We start from the raw sequence: 23,801 nt of genomic DNA, 5'->3' as shown, positions 1-23,801 counted from the left end.
AAAAGATCATGGAGGCTAATTGAGTGATATCAACATATCCACAAAAGATCTCTGGACAAATGATGGTACAATATCCTCTACTTCTTTAACTATGAAACAAAGTTGATTGCAAGACATGTCATACATTAAATGAAAACTTTTGGTATAAAATATAATCAGCAATTTTTTGAATATTGATCGTGAGAAGCATCTGATTTCAGAATATAGAAACTAAGTGCATCTTATAATCTATGTTTTAATCCTGTGCATCATAACTAATAACTGAACAGGATTCATATCTATGGCAGGGAGGAATGGTTAACAAACATTGGAGTTCTGTATAATGTTATATAATTATCTACAATTATAGATAATTATAGAGAATTACACATTCGCTTACAAAAACATCATGTTTTATTGACTTGTCGATATCTGTTTTTGAAAATACTGACTAAGGTTGGTCCCTCCTTTGAAATATAAAACAAGTAATATTATAAACCTAAGTATGAAAATCCCCACACACTAATTTGTTGTTATAGCTCTCAGTAAACATATTTTCAGAATGATTTACCATATAGAAAATACTTTCACCATCATTTTTCACTGATCTTATTTTATTCTCAGAATCATAAGAGTAAAGGTTGTAAAGATGATAAAGATCAATTGCATATTTAAATTTGTAACATATGGGCTGGGCACAGTGGCTCACACCTGTAATTCCAGCAGCGAGTGGATCACCTGAGGTCAGGAGTTCAAGACCAGTCTGGCCAACATGGTGAAACCCCATCTCTACAAACATACAAAAATTAGCCGGGCATGATGGTGGGTGCCTGTAATCCCAACTACCTGGGAAGCTGAGAAGGGAGAATTACTTGAACCCCGGAGGAGGAGGTTGCAGTGGGCCGAGATCATGCCACTGCACTCCAGCCTGGGCGAGTAAGACTTAATCTCAAAAATAAATAAATAAATAAATAAATAAAATTGTAGCATATGTATTCGTTTTCTGCTTGTTCTTTCCTAATAAAAAGTTAGATATAAAAGAGCTCAAATATATAATAAACTTTTCTGGTTGCATACATAGGTGAGTGAAATATGTTTTTCTGGGAGGTAAAGATGATATGGGAACTGAGGAACTTCAAGGACTTTTCTAAACATATGTAAAAGCCAAATTACAAAGGCTGTGTTCTTCACAACTTTATAAGTTCAAGAAACCAGAATAATCATTTTCTTAATAATGGACAAATGAATAACATGTATTGACATGTCTCTCCATAATTACCAAATGCTATTTTTTTGCATACCCCAAATAATGATGTTTGTGTATTTTTTTTTAACTGACGAAAAGCAACACAGAAGAAAAGAAAGTAGTTGTCCTTGGAGGAAAAGACATACACTGTGAAATATGGCCCTGAAAGCATCCGCCTACTCCTCTGGATCTGGGAGCCAAGGAATCTGGAAACAAACTGTGTTAAGAGACTTGTTACTCTGGGAGCTTATTTAGTGTTCATTGTAGAAAACAATACTTCTGTTTATAGCATTGTGTGCCCATTTACATAACATTCCTATAACTAAAAACTGTCAGAAGGAAAGATTGCCATTGTGTGGAAATATTAATGTTTTCTAGCTGAGCCACAGGAATTGTCCAAGATCACACCATAGAGTGATTGAACACAGCTCTAAGTACCTTCTATGGACTGACTCATTTAATCCTTTGAAAACCTTATGAATAGGTATTAGGTTATCTTTATTTTACAAATAAAAGGACTGAGACTCAGATATTAAATAACTTGCCGCAGTTATACAACTGGTAAATGAGAAGATGGATACAAGCACAGGAAACTGTTCAAGGAACAAAAATATATGTGTTTACTAAAAGGAATATAAGTGATGCCGCCATACCACCATCACAATCATCAGCCTGACTGTTAGGGTTCTACTTAAGGTAGATATCGGGAATGTTATTAAAGGTCATGTTAAAAAAGAAAAAGTGATTCGTTATCAAATGTATCGGAAAAATGATGTTAAACATTTCTTTCTTGGCAAATGTCCCTAAGCCTTTAATGTGTTATTATGCTCCATAGGTCTTTCAGAGCTGTATCTGACCAACACATTTAACTACCAATGTCTTCTCCACCAACTTCCACACACAGTTAAATCTTTTGGGGATAGCATTCAAGGAAGGAAACAATTTGAAAATACCAACCTGAAATATCTTTAGGTTATCCATCTGCTCTTTCAAAGCTCCAAGAACTACTCAAATACAGTTTTTTGGGCTGCCAAAGTATTTTTTTGTTGTTTTAGTTTATTTTTTTAATTTTTATTTTAGGTTCAAGTGCATATGTCAACGTTTCTTACGTAAGTAAACGCATCTTGCAGGGGTTTGTTGTACAGATTTTTTTTATCACTCAGGTACTAAGCCTAGTAGCCAATAGTTATGTTTCCTGAGCCTCTTCCTTCTCCCATCTCCCACCCTCTGATAGGCCCCAGTGTATGTTTTTTCCATCCTATGTGTCCATGTGTTCTCATTATTTAGCTCCTACTTACAAGTGAGAACATGCGATATTTCATTTTGTTTCTGCATTAGTTTGCTAAGTATGGTGGCCTCCAACTCCATCCATGTTCCTTCATAGGACATGATCTCATCTTTTTTATGGCTGTGTAGCATTCCATGGTGTATATGTTCCACATTTTCTTTATTCAATTTTTCATTGATGGGCATTTAGGTTGATTCCGTTCTTTGCTATTGTGAATAGTGCTACAAAGAACGTTGGCATGCATGTGTCTTCATGGTAGAATAATTTTTATTCCTTTGAGTATATACCCAGTAATGAGATTGCTAGGTTGAACAGTAATTGTTTTTAGCTCTTTGAGAAATCACCATACTGCTTTCCACAGTGGTTGAACTAATTTACACTCCCACAAGTAGTATATAAGTATTCCCTTTTCTCCATAACCTTGCCAGCACCTGTTATTTTTTGACTTTTTAGTAATAGCCATCCTGACTGGTGTGAGATGGTATCTCATTATTATTTTGATTTGCACTTCTCTAATGATTAGTGATATTGAGCTTTTATTCATATGCTTGTTGGCCACATGTATGTCTTCTTTAGAAAATGTCTGTTCATGTCTTTTGCCTACTTTTTAATGGGGTTGTTTTTGTTTCTTGTAAATTTGCTTAAAGTTCCTTGTAATTTCTGGATATTAGACCTTGGTCAGATGCACAGTTTGTAAATACTTTCTCTCATTCTGTAGGTTGTGTTTACTCTGTTGATAGTTTCTTTTGCTGTACAGAAACTCTTAAGTTTAATTAGATTCCATTTGTCAATTTTTGCTTTTATTGCTATTGCTTTTAGGGTCTTTTTCATGAAATGTTTGCCAATTTCTGTGTCCACAATGATATTGCCTAAGTTGTCTTCCAGGGTTTTTATAATTTGAGGTTTTACATTTAAGTCTTTCATCCATTGTTAGTTGATATTTTTTTATATATGGTGTAACAAAGGGATTCAGTTTCAATCATCTGGGACACAGCTAGCCAGTTATCCCAGCACCATTTTTGAATTGGGAGTCCTTTCCCCATTGCTTGTTTTTGTTGGCTTTGTCAGAATAGATGGCTGTAGGTGTGTGGCCTTATTTCTAGTCTCTCTATGCTGTGCCATTGGTCTATGTGTCTGCTTTCATACCAGTACCATGCTGTTTTGGTTACTATATCCCTGTAGTATAGTTTGAAGTCAGGTAACATGATGCCTCCAGCTTTGTTCTTTTTGCTTATGATTGCCTTGGCTATTTGGGTTTTTTTTTTTTTTTTTTGGTTCCATATAAATTTAAAAATAATTTTACTAGTCGTGTGAAGAATGTCATTGGTAGTTTGATAGGAATAGCATTGAATCTGTAAATTGTTTTGGCAGTATGACCATCTTAATGATATTGATTCTTCCTATCCATGAGCATGGAATGTTTTCATTTCTTTTCATTATCTCTGATTTCTTTGAGCAGTGTTTTGTAATTCTCATTGTAGAGATCTTTCACCTCCCTAGTAGGCTGTATTCCTAGGTATTTTATTATTTGTGTGGCTATTATGAATGGGATTGTGTTATTGATTTGGCTCTTGGCTTAGCTGCTGTTAGGGTGTATAGGAATTGAATTTTGTACATTGATTTTGTATCCTGAAACTTTGCTGAAGTTGTTTTTCAGATCAAGGAGATTTGGGGCTGAAGTTATGGGGTTTTCTACAGGTAGAATTATGTTGTCTGCAAACAGGGATAGTTTGACTTCCTCTCTTCCTATTTGGATGCCCTATATTTCTTTTTTTCTTTTTCTTTTTTTTTTTTTTTTGAGACAGAATCTCGCTCTGTCGCCTGGGCTGGAGTGCAGTGGCCGGATCTCAGCTCACTGCAAGCTCCGCCTACCGGGTTCACGCCATTCTCCTGCCTCAGCCTCCCGAGTAGCTGGGACTACAGGCGCCCGCCACCTGGCCCAGCTAGTTTTTTTGTATTTTTTAGTAGAGACGGGGTTTCACCGTGTTAGCCAGGATGGTCTCAATCTCCTGACCTCGTGATCCGCCCATCTCGGCCTCCCAAAGTGCTGGGATTACAGGCTTGAGCCACCGCACCCGGCCGGATGCCCTTTATTTCTTTCTCTTGCCTGATTGCTTGGCCAGGGTTTCCAATACTGTGTTGAATAGGAGTGGTGAGAGAGTGTATCCTTGTCTTATGCCTGTTTTCAAAGGGAATGCTTCCAGCTTTTGCCCATTCTGTATGATGTTGGTTGTGGGTTCATCATAGATGGCTCTTGTTATTCTGAGGTATGTTCATTCAATACCTAGTTTATTGAGAGTTTTTAACATGAAAGGTTGCTAAATTTTGTCATAAAAAATTTTGTTTCTCATTCCCAGAAGAAATTTTTCATTTTGAATCTTTTTGAATTTTTTTATATACAGAATTTGCTTGATATTTCTGATATAAGCTATAACTAGGGAAATAAAAATATACAGTGTGTACATATGTATATACATATCAGAACATACATATCAAAATATATATACATACCATAATATATATATGTACACATGCACACATATCAGTATTTGCACACTCAAGCTCTCTTTTAAGTGGCCACCTTTGTGAGCCTTGCATCTCCCGAAATAATTTTTAAATGTCATTTTTGGCATTGGATTTTAACATCGCATTTTAAGTATTCTCACAATGGTTTTATCCTTTCAGGGTGGAAAACATTTCTTTAAAGAACCAAAACTATTTGGGACAAGTAGGAATTTAGACTATAAAGTAATAAAATGTATTTTCTTATGAGACATATATTGATTCTTAGAATAGTTCCAAAAGTGGATTAGAACATATTTGTTGGAACACGATGGCATTATTTAAATAGGTGCATAGGCTCATGATGTGTCTTCTTTGTGGAAGTAAATGTAACCTAAATTTTTATTTAAAATTTCTTCTTCTTTTTTTTGAGGTGGAGTCTCAGTCTGTCACCCAGGCTGGAGTACATTGGTGTGATCTCAGCTCACTGCAACCTCAAGACATCCTCCCACCTCAGCCTCCCCAGTAGCTGGGACCACAGGCATACTCCACCATGCCAGGCTAACTTTATTTTTTTTTAATATAGAGACAGAGTTTCACCTTGTTGCCCAGGCTTGTCTTGAACTCCTGGGCTCAAGCAATCCCCCCACCTTGGACTCCAAAAGTGCTGGGATTGTAGGTGTGAGCTACAGCGCCTGGCCTTAAAATCATTCTTAGTACATTAAGTGAAGAGTTGTATATTTCAGTACATTCAAGTAAATAATTTAAGTATGTAAAATTATCCGGTATAAGACAAAGGTAATAGAGGATATAATGGCAAATAAAAAAGTGAATGTCCTATCTTCCAGGTATTCAAGGTAAAAATAAAAAATAAAATTTCACTATACAAAACAAAGAAAACAAATTTTTCTGTTACAGAAGTAGGGAATGGGAAGTGAGATTATTGTCTGTTTTAGTTTGAGGTGTCCCTCATGGTATGTCATCAAAACTCTGGAGCTCCATAGACATGTTAATAGTATAATTAGAAAGGGAATCTCAGACCGCATACCAACAAGCTACCTCATCTCTCCAAATCTCAGTTCCGTCATCTCTAAAATTATAGAATTGAGAGGACTAAAGGTGAAAAAACAAAGAATGTACTTAATCCAATTTCCAGCAATGCCCTAATTGAATGACAATAATTTATTTCATAACTAGAATTTAAATATCATGATGTTTCAATTTGTGAAAGCACTGCTTGACCTCTATCTCTATCTTTGCATAGAACCTTTAATATTCTTTCTATCAGCCCTTTAACCAATGTCTATTAAACATATTGTAAGTACAGACCACTGTGCCAGAGACTAGGGATACAAAGATGAAATAAAGCAGTTGTGTTTTCAAAGCGCTTATGGTTGACCAGAGAAATGAAGCTCATAACATATTATAATACTAGTGAGAGAAATATCTAAGAAAGATACACATGAAGAGCTATAGATTCTTACAGAGTAAGAGGCCAATTCTGACAAGGTTACATGCTAAGGGATGATGAAATGAAGAATTGGAGGGTACCTTGAGTGGAAATGTTTAAAAAGAGATGCTTTAACTAACAGGAGGAAAGAATGGAAACCCCAAAGTACAGAGTATTTTCAGGGACCTGCAACTAGTTCAGTTGGTTTACAGTTTCAAGTTGCTTAAAGAAAGTCAAGATTAGAGTGTAGACTTTAGATTTGTGAGGTCTGAAATACTGAGTGAACGGCAATGTGCTTTATTTAACAGGCAATGGTGAGCCAGTGGAAGCTTTTGAATATGAGAGTGGCATGCTAAGTGCTGTATTTTAGGAAGCCTAACCTAAAAGCATTCCATTATGTGTGTTGCAGAGAGAAAATCTTGGAAACAAGAGACCAATACAGAAGTTATTTAAGTAATCCATAGGAAAATGGAGGTGCATCTCTGACAATGGAGGGAAGAGCTTAATGGTGATTGAAAACTGAGAAGGCAGAGCACTTCTTTGGAGGTTGTGTTCCCATAGCATGCACAAGAATATGACTTAGGTTTTATGCTTTTTTGGGGGTGATTTTGAGCGTGCTAACAGATAACCAAGGTTAGAGGCTTCAGATCAATGGAAGGAGTAATAAAGAGGAGTTTGTCTAAGAAAGTGGCGACAAAACTGAAAGACTGTAAGTCTGAAGTTCAAATCACCAATTCATATGTTTTCTGCCTTTGAATGCCATCTTTCTTTATTGTTTGCTACTTGGCCATGTCCAAAATTTCTTACCTGATCTCTGGTATGTCTATTCAAGAAAGGTTTTCATCACATCATTTTTCTTCTGTGATGTTGAAGATGAATGGATCCAGTTCAGCTAACAAAGATAAAGAAGTGTTCTGCCTTTTACAGGGCTGTTGGTCATTCTCAGGATAAGAGAGTAAATCCTTTTCAGTCAGTAACTATCTATTGTGTTGACTCCAACCTTCTTAAGCCAGACAGTTATGAGTAACAGTGATGGGTCCTTAGAGAACAGTGAAAAGCCAGACTCACTAAGCATTCAATAGCCTTGGGTGGTATACAAGGGAGTAGGACATTAAGCAACCAGTGGAATGTTTTTGTATTTGAATTGGTCTTAGGTGTTGGGTTACACACTGTAAAATGAAAATGTATTCAAATCATAGAATCTCTTATAGTCAGTGTCTTAAGTAACTTAATAATTACTTTCCTACTATATGAATGACTGAAAGATTATTCTATGGCATTTTCCTTTATGTCTATTTAAACTTTTTATGGAAATATTTAGACCTACATTAAACTACAGAGGTATAGTATAATGTATACCATGTACTCTTTACTCTGCTTCAATAATTATCAATATTTTGACAAATGCTGCCAAGTTTTTTTTATTATTTCTCATACATTTTATCTAATATTTTAAAGCAAATATCAAACTTGTTATTTGAAAGTTATTCAGTGTGCATCTCTAACTGATAACTATTTTGACATAATGAGCATGCCTTTCTCATACCATAGATTCTTAGTATCATCTATTATGCATTTCACCAGTTGTGCCACAAATACCCATTTACAGTTAGTTTGTTCAAATCAAAATCCAAACAAGGTCCCCACATCACTTTTGGTTACTATATTTGTATATATTATGGTTTGATTATTTGGTTATTATATCTATCAGAAAAACACTTTGTTTTATGTTTTATAACCGGGTTGTCACACCATTTTCTAGTTCTAATGCAAAATCATAACTCATTCAACATTTATTTAACTACTGTATAATGAACAATTACTATGTACAGGACAGTGTACTACTAGGTGCTGAGTGTGATTCAAAGACGTTTGTAAATCACGGTCCCTACCCCCAAGACTTTACCATCTGAGGAAAATGAAAAATAAAAATGCATAAATATAATGACAACAACATGGCAGCATAGCTTAATTAAGTAGTATAGGGACTAACATTTCAAAAGCAGAAGTATGGTTTGAAAGATGAGGGGCGGCCATTTTGGAAGAGTTAGCATGTGAGATGGATGAGTTACAGTGATCGGCAATTCAAGAGGAATTTGGATTGGGAGAAGGGTAAAAAGAGAAAGCTCAATCTGTGATAGAAAAATGTTCATTCTATAGATTTTAAGAGGGAAAAAGACATAAATATTAGAGGTGTGGAAAGTGAGAAATATATTCAAGAAATTATAAGTAAAATAATTCAGCAGAAGCAGAATATTTAGGAAAGAGATATGCCTAAAAGATAAGTAGGGGACAGCTTTGGGCAGATATTGAATGGCAAGCTAAATAGCTTGAACATTGTCCTCTAGAACAGGCAGCCACTAAGCTATATTCATTTTTCCATATATGAGAGACTGTAGGACATTATATAAACATAGATATTTAATTAGTAACCAAAATGCATCAGCTCATTTCATAAGGGAACTTAAAAAACTGTTTATGTATTCCAATAGCAATCATTTTCAAATATTTATAGCAAATTGGCAAGATAATTTAATGTTTTATTTTGCCCAACAGCTAGATGCTCCACTTAGAGGAATGCAAACAAATTGGAGCTGATTTAACCAGCACCTACTGTACAGCAGCTGAGAGACCTTCATAAAGCAAGGATTAGTTGTTTGTAGCACATTAAGACAACAACAACTGCTCAACACATTTAATATAGGAGAGGCAGAAGATAACTCTATTAAAGATAGATATATTAGCTCTGCAAACCTCAAACTCGAAACTTTTCATCTGTTATAAAAATACAGTGAAGTTTATAAAATAATCTGTTTTCTGCTTATTAGCTATAAATATATATGTTGAACTATAAGTTCTCTCTTTACTAGAATAATGCTAATTGATTTTTACTATTTAAAGATCCTCAAATGACAACTGAATTATCAAAGTCATCAAAGAAAGTGTATGTTGAACATAATGGAGCTTTATTGGTAAGTGGTGTTCTTGTATGTTTATTCAATAAATGATGATCTAGATATTCTATGTCACATAGGTTTTTTAAACATTTTTGAGTGTCCACACGTATATCAGCCTTTGTGCTAGGCCTTTTGAAGAAATAAAATTGTGCATGAGATGTGGTCCTAGTATTTCAAAGACTTGTATTCTAGTACAGATGATTAACACATACATATAGAAGTAAAATTATAGGCAGGTTTGAAATAGAGGTGTAAGATTGAATTAGGTTAGGATTTTTCAACAGCAACACTATTGACATTTTGAATCAGATACTTCTTAATGGTGGAGAGCCATCCTATATATTGTGGAGTATTTAGCAGCATCTCTGACCTCTATCCATTAGATGCCAATAGCATCTCCCCAGTTGTGACAACCAAAAATGCCTCCAGACATTGCCAAATGTCCCCTGGGAGCTGAGTACAAAATTGCATGCCATATTGAGCCACAAGATTAGATGGAAAGTCCTATATACATTTTGTTAATGAAAATAGCTTCCATTTGAGGAATCAAGGAAAGTCCATAAAGGTATGAGGACTAGTACGAGTAGGTTGAGAAGAGGAGAGCATTTCAGGAACAGAGAAGGTGGTTAAACTCTAGATGGGGAGACAAATTAATAAGTATAAATTATGTTCAGGAGTCATAGAATTCAGAGTTTTAGAAGTGATTAGTAAATAAAAACTGATACAGTAAATAGAAATCAAATTATGGAGGTTCTTGAATGTAAAGAGGATGTTTCTCATTTTGTAGAGATGTCACTTGAACATGTAAATGAAATGAATAAAGAATCATTTTCAAAATGTTATAATGGCAGTTCTGAGCAGAATGATTTGACCATACAAAAAAGTTCATTTTAGGTATAGGAATCCATTAAAAACATAATTTGGAAGAAACTGGGGAATATTGTAGGAAACATATTTCCCAGCATAGGATAAGAAAGGAAGACAAGTTAAAAAGTTAACTCTATAATTTTCTTCTATGTTTGATCTTGGAAACTGTTGTTGAGATTTTTTTTTGTAATACAGTTGATACCTGATGCTAGAGCTGATTGAGAAATTGACTCAGATTCTCTGGGACTCCATGAAGTGGAAAGTTGTAACTGATGAATTAGAACGGTAAATGAAAAGATGTTATCATTTTCAATAATAAATCTCCAGTGACCTAGAAACTATGAATCTAGGCTTTTTAATAATTATTTTTATTTGACAAGTTTTGAAAGTTTGTTTGTGTGATGGGAACCTCAACATAGAGCATAGGTATGTAAAGAACACTTTTTCTATTCCAGGCCTTGAGATTTAAGTTGAATTATCTTATTGAAGAAAAATAATTATTAAAAAGCCTAGATTTATTCATTCATTTCAGTTTATCTTCATTTCCCCCTTTGCTACATGAGACATTAGGGCAGGAAAAAATTCAATTTCGGGTGATATGCAACCATAATACTAGAACCCCTGAGAAGCCCCTAAATGTGCACTTAAGTAAATTTACACTTGGTCAGTAACTATACTGTCCACTCCCTCTGAAAAGATTTATTATCCCTTTGAACACTAAATCCTCTCATGTGCAGACATTATGGTTTTAAAATTAGGGAGAAAAAGAAGCAACTGACAAAGAGACAGACCAATCATCACTTCCCTTTTATCTTCACATCTTCTCCCATTCTTGCCCAAGAATGACTTGGCTATGAGAAATGACTTGGATATGAGAAAAGGGCATTTTCTGAAATCATAGAGACCTTCTATTCTTTGTTTACCAGTGGGCTGGTATACTTATTTCAGAAATTCTTAAACTGCATTTTTAAAATAAAGACTATATTTGGTAGTCATCAAAAAATTAAAATGTACTTTTTGAAAAATGCTGGTGCAATGAATTAATGAGATTAGATAGTAAGAAATGAAAACCTAGGAAAATTGATGGAGAAAATTTCATCTCAAGCACAGGAATTTTGATTTTGTAAAAAAAAAGAAAACTAGTTTCATAAGCAAGAAATTACCTATGGTGGAAAATTACAAGAAGATTTCTGTTTTTGGCAGTTAGCTATAAAATAGATAATAATTGGAAGGAACTTAAATAAAGTAAGACAAGTTAAGAGGCTGCTGCAATAAGCCAGATGTTGTTCATTTATCAAAAGCAATTTTTAAGTATCCACAGTATTAATGACACTTTATTAGATACAAATTAATGCTTACTTGAACTAGGGCAGAGACTACAGAAATGGAAATTATCCTACTGAATATTAATACACTGATTAAATCAGCTCTGAGCCCATTTTTTCTTGAGACCTTTATGCCTGCATTTACAGATTTTACATATTTGAAACTGCTCTACAGTTTATAGATGCTTTCCTAAAATAAATTGAATAAAAAATCACAGATATTTAGCTAATAGTTACACATCAACTGTTTGTCAGTCGCTACCAAGATGGCAATTTTGGGAGTTAAACACCACCACTGTCTATTAGGACAGGGAAAGACAGTGGAGAGCAATGCAACCCCACAGGTTTTGTCAAAGGCTCTATTTTTGTCAGTCACCAGAGAATTGAAATCCATCCCAGTCCCGTTAGAATGCTTTTAGTGAGTTGTGAGCATGTTCATTAACAGAAGTGAATGAAACCAAATGGCTACCATTATTGATTATTTCTGCCCTTGTGGGTTTAGACTGGAAGTGGTTTCCAAGAGTTCCAAAAGCCATTTCCAACTTTTTTTTTTTTTTTTTTTAATTTGATCTGCAGCATTGTGGACACAAGTCATTCTAGCCACATCCGATCTGTCTGACCAGGCCACTGGGAGTGATTGTCAACAAATAAAGGAACTGCATTTTTAAATGCAGTTTTGAAAGCCTTTTTAAATCCCTCTATATCATTTTAAATTTTTATTGAAGTAAATAAAAAACAAAAACAATTTTAGTCCCAACTCTGACTTAGACTTAAAGCATAGCTCAGTGTGAATTCCGAAAATGTGGTTATTTGAAATGACATCTCCGTCATTGTCCCAGTTCATCAACATAATGTTTACCACTTAGAATTTTTAAGGTAATATTAATTACAGTGTTAATTACAAGGGCATGCTATTTTGGTACTTTATAAAAATTAAATGACATAAATGAGTATTATGTAAGTCCTTTTTGAGAGGACGTCTGGAAGATTTAAACATAATCAGTGAACATATGGATCTATTTTCAATGCTTGAGTAATATAAAAGTATCTCAATCTATATATTAAGATACACTCTTTTTCATAAAGAATTGCCCTTGAGCTCCGGTGCTTGTTTACTCCTTCTTATATTTGGCAAACATGTGTGGATACATCATGTGTTAAGTGCAGTACAAGGGACTGGGCACATGGGGATGTGCAAGACAGAGTTCCCCATGTTGAAGGAGTTGATGTTCTCTTAAAAGAGAAAAAATTAAAATGGCACATGCAGAAAAATCGAAAAAGTGCTATTATAAATATGAGCACTTAGGAGAATACCTAAGGCAGATTGCAGAGTTTGTATTTTAATGTTGTTTATTCTTTTTCCAGTATATTTTAAACTTCTGACAAAAATCTTAGGAATTACCTATAAAAAATGGCAGTGTGAACATGTAGCATCTATGAATCATTCAATATCCTCACAGCGTGTAAAGGGCCTGTAGGCATCTATAGCAATGATTATTTTTAAAATAAGTTCAAAATTGACAAATGGGATCTCATTAAACTAAAGAGCTTCTGCACAGCAAAAGAAACTACCATCAGAGGGAACAGGCAACCTACAGAATGGGAGAACATTTTTGCAATCTACTCATCTGACAAAGGGCTAATATCCAGAACCTACAAAGAACTCAAACAAATTTACAAGAAAAAAACAAACAACCCCATCAAAAAGTGGGCAAAGGATGTGAACAGACATTTCTCAAAAGAAGACATTCATACAGCCAACAGACACATGAAAAAATGCTCATCATCACTGGCCATCAGAGAAATGCAAATCAAAACCACAATGAGATACCATCTCACACCAGTTAGAATGGCGATCATTCAAAAGTCAGGAAACAACAGGTGCTGGAGAGGATGTGGAGAAATAGGAACACTTTTACACTGTTGGTGGGATTGTAAACTAGTTCAACCATTATGGAAAACAGTATGGCGATTCCTCAAGGATCTAGAACTAGATGTACCATATGACCCAGTCATCCCATTACTGGGTATATACCCAAAGGATTCTAAATCATGCTGCTATAAAGACACATGCACACGTATGTTTATTGCGGCACTATTCACAATAGCAAAGACCTGGAATCAACCCAAATGTCCATCAGTGACAGACTGGATTAAGAAAATGTGGCACATATACACCATGGAATACTATGCGGCCATAAAAAAGGATGAGTTTGTGTCCTTTGTAGGGACATGGATGCAGCTGGAAACCATCATTCTTAGCAAACTATCACAAGAACAGAAAACCAAACACCGCATGTTCTCACTCATAGGTGGGAACTGAACAATGAGATCACTTGGACTTGGGAAGGGGAACATCACACACCGGGGCCTATCATGGGGAGGGGGGTAGCGGGGAGGGATTGCACTGGGAGTTATACCTGCTGTAAATGACGAGTTGATGGGTGCTGACGAGTTGATGGCTGCAGCACACCAACATGGCACAAGTATACATATGTAACAAACCTGCACGTTATGCACATGTACCCTAGAACTCAAAGTATAATAATAATTAAAAAAAAAGTTCATCAAATACTTCCCATATTTTGCCATTCTTATGAGATCTTTTAAAGCCCTCCACATTTCGTATTTTGAGATTATCTTTCCGAGTCAAAATTATTGTATTTTTCCCCCCTGTTTCTCTATTTTTCTCTAAACAAGTAAGTTTGGAAACAGTTCTTTTCTTTGGCTGGTAAATATGATTTATCTGCTTTTGGAAGAAAAATAAGAAACACTAAAATACCTGTGGTGTATTTTCTGCTTCTGCAAATGGGTCACACTTTGTCAAATTCTGAATATATTAAGCCTTTGTGGAGTTCTGTTTTTCTCAAATACTAGGTTGCTGCACTGGATATCAAAGGGTAATTTATTTTGTTATAAGTAGGCTTTTACTCAGTTCTTTTTTTAACCTCAAAACATGAATACTTCAAAAAAGATAACCAAGAGATAAATTAGAATGTTTAAACAAAGAGAATATTAATTTTCATTTATATTTGTGTAATTGCACACTGCCCTTCATGTATGGGAAAACTATTATTGTGACCTGAGATCAGTAGGATATCTGCTTTGTTAATTTTCCTGTGGTAGCAATGAATTTGAGGTGAACCACCCCTGAGAAAATGTGCAGTGACCCTGCCAGAAGAAGTAGCTTCAACCAACAGAGCAATGAAAATTAACCATCTTCATAGGGATTGACCTAAAGCATAGGCAACAACAGAATTACATATAAACAAAGGTAGAAAATATGTATGATCAAGAATATGCCATTCACAATCAATGGCCTAAAGTTTTAAATTTCATATGAACTTTTACTTTTAGATTTCTAAATTATTTTTCAAAATTGTTTATGCTGTAATCTTATTTGTTAGGATGAACTAATATATTCTACTAAACTTCTCAACCAAGATAATAAAATATGATCTGTACACATTCTAATTCATCAAGTATTTTTATTCTAGTAAAACGCGTAGTACAATGCATGAAGTATAAAGGCTCCTTAAGTGTTTTCTTCCTCCTTTACTGCACTGATATTTATCATGATAAATTATTTTGAGTTTGCTAAATTCTCATACTAGGACTTTCTTCTAAAGTATCACATACCACTTTCTTCTAAAAATCATTTGGTATCAAATAACATTTAGGTATATCAAAATTTATTTTGACCACAAGTTTCTGTTGGCCATATTCATAATACTTGGTGCCAATCCTTTCACATAGTGATTCCTATCTTCTTTTAAGAAATTTTCATAATGATGAAAAAACAGTAGCAAAAGCAATGTTAAACAAAAGGATAAAGGGCATGTAAGTGGACACCAGTACCTTCATCTAGGAACCAACTTTTACCTTCTTTGCTGTTTGTGTTTATTCTCATGTCTCTTTCAAAATCTATATTTACATCTCAAAAGAGTTTCACAGATAGTCTTTGAACTAGTTATCAGTTGGATGCTCTTGCTGATTGATTTATAGTTTTCTTCTCTCCTCCAGTTTGGATGAAATGACCATTCCTACGGAAAAGCCACTGGAGACAAACTCAGAATCCAGACTCACATTCAGATGATTTGTGTTTTCCCCATAACCACCCTCCTAGATTCAGGTTGGTTTCTATTGCCCCACAGTCAAGTTGTTTAACAAAATAACTAACTTACATCTCCACCTCCAATCCCCTTTCCATCTGATTGATCTATGGACAGAAAGCTTTAGAAGAATTTCTGCCTTATTGTTGCTCCCAGCTTAAAAATTTAAATGACCTCCTATTTCTATCAAGTCAGAATTCTCTGGTGGACATTCAAGACACAATACTAACTCATCTCTAAGTACCACTGCTATAATTACTTGTCACAATTCAACAGATAGCCCTTTAGACAAACACTCACAAAGACGTATTTGATATATAGCCTTAACTTCAGCCACTACTTCTTTGAAAATATTTTCTAACCCTTTCCCCTTGCTCCTGAAGTGGGTTAGATATTCCCCCTCCCAAAGTGCCTCCAGCAGCAAACTTACCAGAAAATGTAACACACTGTATTGTTTTTTTTTTTTTTTGGCTTACTCGTCTGTGTCCCCTATAAAGATATAAGTTTCCTTAGGGCAGAAGGAACCTATTTGTCTTTATAGCTCCAATATCTAACATTATATTAGCATGTAAGAGGTACTCATAAACTGATTGTTTAAAATGATGGCATGTACTGAATAAGTATTGTGTTGCTGGTCCTGATGCCAAAAACTTAGTGATGTGTCTCTTCTAAGTAAATGGTTGCCTTTCCCTTTTATCTTTCTTTATGTTCCTTCCCACTTCCAAAATTTGGATCAAATTTAACTTCCTTGGAAAAGATCAGATATTCTTCAAAGAAAGACAGAGGTGTTACTTGAGAATCCCAGGCTGAGACAAAGCAATTTGTTTCCAAAGCAATCCTGCCTCTCACTGAAGAGTCTAAAAAACCACAGAATACAAAGAGACAAATGGACAGTGTATGCAGAATCCTGATATAAGAGTTCCCTATTCAATTCAGAATTAAAAATATGCACCAAACTCCAAAATGTCATCTTTGGGACAGTTTATGTCCCCATATTTAGAGCCCAAGCTCCCCTCCCTGGGCAATGTGATGAAATCCGTTCCCTGCTCAAAACTGTTGGCACTGTTTCCAGGCCACTCTCTTCTCTGGCTCAGTGTCCGAAGACCCCTAAGAAACCTCACTTTTTTGGTAGCTATTCTACACCTCCTTGTTTCAGGCATCATTTGGGAATTTCTGTTGTGTAAGCATACAACTCACTGTTGCCATAACACAATGCTTGATTGCATGTGAGACGTTTCCTAGGGAGCCTTTCTCAATCCATGTATGTCTCGTTTGGTTACAGATACTTCCCTCCAAATACAATCCTGTTCACCATGGAAGACATTAAAACCTTCAGGGGTTGCTGCTGGGGGCCTTCACCACAATGCAGCTATTCACGTTTACTTTTGCTCTACCTGCAAAAAATGTTCATGGGCTCACTCCCAAAGTCAACTTTGATCCAACGATAGTCTTCAGTTACCAAACCTTATCACACATCTGTAAAACTGGATAATAAAGAAGGGTTTAAAATATGTACTTTTTTGTATTTCTTTCTACTAGTCTCATTTCTCATTAGCTTAATATAAAGCTTAACTAACTCAAGAGGCTAGAATAACAGTAAAAGTAATTGAATTTTTCAGTCACCATGTCATTTTATAGACTATTATATCAGCACATAGTTTTGCTATCCCTTTGAATTGATAGAAATTAATTTAAAAATTTCCTACTGGACATTTTAAAATGTGTATTGACCCACAAACCTGTAAATGGTTGAAAGTACTATTTGAGAGAAATCATTAACTCAGGTGTAGGAATATAGAACAACTACAATATTATATTTGACAAAGCAAGATCTGTAAAATATATTTTCATTGACAGTAAGTAAAAATAATGTGGACTCTTACAAAGAAATTTGAAATTTATCAGAGAAAACTTTGCAGAGAAGTAAATTTTCACTATTCACTTCATCTTTATTTTCAAGCACATTCATCTCTATTCACAGATTAGGTATTCTACACTTTAAAATTCAGCTTCATAACATTATAGTTTTTCAGTAGTATCATTGATCATTCAGGTTCAGAACATATAAAACTCTTTAAAACAGTGCTGCCCTAATGCTGCAGAACCCATTTGCCCAAAAAGCTTAGTAAATTCCCTGCAATCACTTCTAGGGCTTTATCTTTCTTTGAAAAGTTGTGTTTTCTCAAACTGGGGCCATTTCTACACAAGGTATGTCTCTTTCTATTAAGTGAATGCTGAATTGTGTATCTTTTTTGACTAGTGACACTGAAGTCTTATTTTTCTTCTCTTTACTACAAAATGAAAAAAATTGAATGCTAATATTTAGTCTTCAATTATATATGGGCATATGGTAGTATAAGAATATATGCCAAATTATAGATGCAAAGCTGCCTGAATATGTTGTGTTGCTTAAATGATGTTTGGGACATGATTCCTTCTCTGTTGAGAAAGAGAAAGGGTCACCTTATTATACTTAAAGGCGCAGTTTTGTTTGGTTCTATGGTGGGAGAAGTGAGCCTTTGTTATCTGGGCATTCAAGTGAGAAAAGTTTAGATTACAGCAAGTAAGTGAAAAATCACACATGCCCTAATGAAGAACAGCAAATGAATTTCTCTGTAATTGTGGCTCTCAGCAGGACAATATGGACAATGCTATCTCTACAATTTCAAGGACATTTAAATTATCGAGTTGATTAGAATATATTAAGAATTAGTAGCTAAAATATTTTTCTCACCTTCATTGTTTTTAACAGTTCAGACTTGACTGATTGTACTAATTAGACAAGAGAAACTCTATAGCAAAACTGAAAAACTTTCGCATCTATTACATATGTCCTTGAGATCACAAGAAGTTATATTTGCCTGTTTTCGTAAGTCCATGGTGTAGTTTTACAAAATAACCTGCAATAATAGAAAATAACCCAAATCCTGTGTGGTTTAGACTAGTAGCCAATTGATAACCACATACAACACAACACATACAGTATGGAAGTATGCATACAATAAGTACTACAGAAATTCAGAAGTGAGAGCTATCCCTAAGGAATGGAGAAATCTAAAAAGACACACAGCAGGGATGGAACTTAGTACAAAGGGAGACAGAGCCTTTTCGACAGGCACTGGTTGGTCAGTGGAGAGGGGATGGATCCATAGTGTTTGAGAGTAAGCAAAGTGATGAGTAAAGTAATTGGTTTGGAATACAGGATTCATTTACATAAGTAAGAGAAGATGAGGTTGAAGGGGTACCTAGGAGACAATTGCAGGCTCCCCTGCAGCTGCGGAGTTTGGACAACAGGGAGATATTTATTTAACATATACATGTGTGCCTGCTACTTGAGAGATGTTGCAGTGGGTACTAGCTAGACATCTCTGAAAAAAGATATTTGAGTTTGGAGAGTGTGAGGAAGATGAACTTCACTGGGAAATACAGAATAGATTACAGTGAAGATGAGCCAGTTTAAGTAGTATTGGGACAGCTCAGGTGAAAAAAAAAAACAACAAAAGTTACACATGTAGCATTGGACATGAACTGAAGACAAAGCACGTAAGAAGTTTATGGGAAGAGATTAGACTGAATGGCTGATAATGAGGGAATAGAAACAAAGTTCAGCAGGTAAGCTTGTTGGCTCTTGGAAAGGATTATGCTTCAGGATTTAAAGAATATGCAATGCAGTTCAGATACTAACAAAGCAAGTTAGGTCAAATTACACAGGTTAAGGGCACAGACCCCACAAGACTGCCCTCACTTGAGACTGCAGTCACAGGTCTGGAGTTCCCAGGCCACCCATACTTGGGACCAACTGGCTATATTTTTTGAGGTTCTCACTACCCCCTCAGGTTTGAAAATTCACTAGAACAACTTACAGAGTTCAATAAATTATATCAACACTTCAGAAAATTCAGAATTACAGTTTTGTTAGAAAGGATGAAAATCAGGACCAACCAAATAAAGAAATGCATAGGGCAAGATCTGAGAGGCTTCCAAACTTGAATCACCCATGTCCCCAGAATGCATCACCCACTTGGCACATCCATGTGTATCAACAACCAGAAAAGTGAACTGAGCTTCATTGTATCGAGTTGTTGTTGGAGCTTCATTATGTAGGCATGACCGATTGATTCATTGGCCATAAAGTTGAACTCAAAATTCAACCTCCTTCTTCTAAGCCAGAAGTCAGGCCAAGATCACAAGGCTCAAAGCCCCAACCCTGTAATCACATGATAGGACTTTCTGGCATGGCCACCACCCATCTTTACTCATCTAATCAGCATAAACTATCTAGAGGCTCTCCATAAGTCGTCTCATCAGCATAAACTCAGGTGTTTATGCTGATAAAACATAAATAACAAACACTCCTATCACATGGGAAATCCAAGGATTTGGAGGCTTCCACCCAAAGACCAGAGACAAAAACCAGCCAAATTCTTTATTACACAACAGAATGAATCTGAGGTAACATTAGCTCTTTCAGGTGGAAATTCCAGCAGGCAGATGAAACTCCAAAAACAAACTGAAGAGAGAAAAATGAAGACTAGAGATGTGGCTTCAGCCACAAAGTAAAAGGTCACATGATATATAATTCATTGTGCATAGCTACTCAGCAAGGGCTGCAGTTGAGGGAAGAGTCCTTGACAAGACAGTATGCATAGGAAAAGCCACCCAAACATGGACAGCATATTTTTTCTAAATAAAGCAACTTGTAGCCTGATACAAACTTCATCTTGAATAGAAATAATTCTTTTTGCATCTCTTTTCTTAACCGAATGTCTAGAATATGTATCTTTTATGAGCAGATAAAACAATCTCTAAAAAAAGTGTGATCTTAAAAAAATATGTAAATCCAAAGTTACCATAGCAGTGACTTAAATACTTCATTCTTGTTAGACAAATACAAAAGTAATGAGGTCAAAAGTTATTAATGCGCCCTGTATTTTCTGCATTGCGGACTAGTGGAAACTTAGCTGTAATTTGCCCTATTTGACGTGTTCTCATTTTAATTCAATGTCACAGAATACTGCAGTTTTCAGCTAACAAACAATAGAAGACCAACCAGTCTACCCTCTGTACCTGCAACAATACCCACATGTACCTACCTCTGAAGAGGATTTTATCCAAATTAAAAATACGATTTTTTATCTTGCTCTGCAACAGTGGCAAAATTAAAAACGATATAAAATATATATTTCTATTTAGGCTATTTTTTGTCTAACCTTTGAATGATCAGAGGTGGATTCCAGGAGGAATATGACTTCCTTTAAAGTATATCTATAAATAGAAAAGGAATATGTTGTACGACAAATTATAATTTATAATATATAATATAATATATTGGAATTTTGCTTCTCTATAATTCTATAATAGATTATGGACATCTGACAAATACAGATGAACATTTCTGTTATTTCAAATTAATAAATGCAATATTATATCCATGTGTTCACATAATGAAAATGTATATGCATGCAAATTATTCACAGTTGCATGGTTAAGAGTTACTAGAAAGCTGTTTAAGAAATAAACCATTTCTACAACATATTAGAGTGCTTAGTTTTAATCACAATGAGAACTTTCATAGGCATTATCTGATGTGTCAGTCTGAATCCTGTGAGAAGCAGATTCCAAGACAGAATTAGATGTGTAAGTGATTTACTGGGAGAAATACCTGCAGAGAATAAAAAAGAGGAGCAGGAACAGGAAAACCCTCCAGTTTCTGATGCAAGTCTGACATCTGTGAAAGGAGAGAAGAAAAAAAAAGAGAGCTTGGGTAGGGTGAACAATACAATCCAAAAGCAAAGATGGGCTCTCAGCTGAGCGCTGTGTCAGGCAGGAATTGCCTGGCCCTAGTCGCTCTGCTGTCCCCAGGCTGTTCCTAGGCTAGGGACAGCCCAGGAGGAGCATGAACTTTACATGAACACTGTGATGCATCCAAAAATGTAGCAACTAGAGGCTATTTGCCAACTATTCTTGCAGCAGATTATCTTGCAGGGGATATCTGCGTGGTACACTTCCATGACCACCACAGTCCATCTCGAATGTCTCAGAGTCTCTGCACACGTTTTTAGGAAGTATTCCCTCATTCCTGTGGGTCACTCTCCCTGAGAAAAATTCTGAAAGAGGAAGGTTTGGAGGACAAATTACAACCCCATCTCTGTAGTTAGTCCCAGAGGTCCTGTTAGTTTACCTGGTGACGTGACCCGGATACTCATTCCTGACAGGTCAGCCCGAGGTAATCATACTTTCTCAAACTAGGATTGCTGCACATGTCAATTAACCATTAAAATTGAACAAGAGACTCCCACAAGGCTTCAAAGTAGATCACCTGGATTCCACACGCATACCTCTATCTGCTTACGGTAAAAGCACACTTACCTCATTCGGGAGATCAGGTTCAATTTCTTCTGCCAGGATGATGACTTCTCTTCTCTCCTGCTGTCTTCTGGATACAAAGTTTAAAACGCCCAGGAGCAGCTCTATACTGTAGTTTAACAGGATCTCTGCTGTTTCCCGTGGCAAGAGTTTGCCCCTTTTGCAGACTGGGACCTCCAAATGGGTCATTAGGAGAAATGGCGGATGGTTAGGGTGCCATTTTTTTCTCTAGCCCTTGGTTCTTGGGCCCATACAGCCTTCCTATTTAGACCTCTGACTTAGTGCATATGTTGTGTCCTAACATATACCAACCCACCCTTGCCCAGCATTGCCATCAAGGTGGCACTCCAACTGTGCCATAGAAGTGCCTTCCAGCATTATGGGACACCAGCTGCCTCTGGGTGTTGTGGTATGTGATTCAATCAGTAGCCCAATTTTGTACCATATTTGTAATGAAGTAGTTCCTCTTGTTGGATGTTATGTTACAAATTCCATGTCTGTGGATCAACCTTTTATTAGGCAAATGGTGCTGACTTAAGGTCTGTGGGAAGAAAACTCAAAGCCATAAGTATTACCCCTACTCATAATAAGAGTATTTCTATCCCTGTGAGTGTGATCTCCTGGTTCTTCTATAAGGGAACAATTCCAGCGTAACTGAATTGTCAACAGGTGTCCACTTGGTATTTGTTGTTGGAAGGCTGAACATTCAGAGGTGCCAATAGCTGGATCAGCCTCAGTTAAGTGGCCATAGGGCCAATGTATGGCCCCTATCTAGGCCACTGTGGCTAGGCTGTTCATCTGCCCATCATGCCATCTCTGGAGGGTCTATGAAAAAGGCCTTCTGAAGTCATTGGCCAAATCATTTTGTCTTCTTGGTTATTCAGGACTTCTGCTGTAATAGGCAACTTCTTGGCATTGACAGATGATACAAAATTCTTCAAACTTTGTATCCTCTCTCATATGTCTTTCTGCATACTTCTTCCCCAGACCTCTTTTTCTTTAGTATTCTAATCTTTTTCTTTTCCAGTGTTAGGCCATTGGCTTCTGGCCAAGAATTTGTATATGTTTTCACCTCATGACACTCTTCCTTTCCCACAGAGTAGATAACCAGGTGCCTAACTTGCAGCTCCACCCATTAGGAAAAGTTTCTCTCTCCACTGTGTTTTAAAGCCATCCCTGAATGTGACTGTAATGCAACCACTACCAATTTTCAGTTCACCCCCACATATCATACTGACCTATTCATAAGCTAGACAGGCTATTTTCCCTTCTTCAGCTGGTCATAGGGGACAACCTCTATCAGGCCATATGTGCAAGCTGGAGCACAGGCAATGAAGCAATTGTAGTGGGTAACATGAACCCCAAAAGGGCTACCTGCTTATGTTTCATACTCCTGCCCTCTGGTCCTGCTCAGGCTCAATCCATGATGTATTATTTCCGTCTTAAAATACATGGAATGCTAATGGACCCATTCAACTTTATGATTTCTGGGTCCAACAGAATCCAATTTTTAATGAGTAATACTGAGTGGAAGGTCACCTGTTACTCCATGGGCAACAGTATGTCTCTATGAGGGCTCAGCAACACAGCAGGAGCTGTTTCTCAGAAGGCACATATTCTTCTGCCACAGATGGCTCCAGAACTCCAGAGACTTGTGTTATAATGTTCCCACTAGGGCTTATAAACACCACACTGCATACTTACCCACC

General features: G+C 36.1%; 1 protein-coding gene across 15 annotated transcripts in view; it reads left to right on the top strand.

The window, feature by feature from the left end:
• The window catches only part of KHDRBS2 (KH RNA binding domain containing, signal transduction associated 2), a 638,920-nt gene extending 621,683 nt beyond the window's left edge, over nucleotides 1-17,237 (top strand). For 7 of the 15 annotated variants that reach the window (XR_012089217.1, XR_012089216.1, XR_012089204.1 and 4 more), the window contains 3 exons: nucleotides 2,306-9,437; nucleotides 15,638-15,746; nucleotides 17,009-17,237. The gene's annotated coding sequence lies outside the window, so the exon portion shown is untranslated. Of the gene's footprint in view, nucleotides 1-1,324; nucleotides 2,285-2,305; nucleotides 9,438-10,484; nucleotides 10,575-15,637; nucleotides 15,747-17,008 lie in introns of those variants that run through there. The other 8 variants (XR_012089209.1, XR_012089213.1, XR_012089206.1 and 5 more) reach the window with 8 other exon arrangements.
• Nucleotides 17,238-23,801: the final 6,564 nt, after the last annotated feature.

This window comes from Chlorocebus sabaeus, chromosome 17, assembly GCF_047675955.1.
Source record: "Chlorocebus sabaeus isolate Y175 chromosome 17, mChlSab1.0.hap1, whole genome shotgun sequence".
NCBI lineage: Eukaryota > Metazoa > Chordata > Mammalia > Primates > Cercopithecidae > Chlorocebus > Chlorocebus sabaeus.
This window is presented reverse-complemented; position numbering and strand designations above follow the sequence as displayed.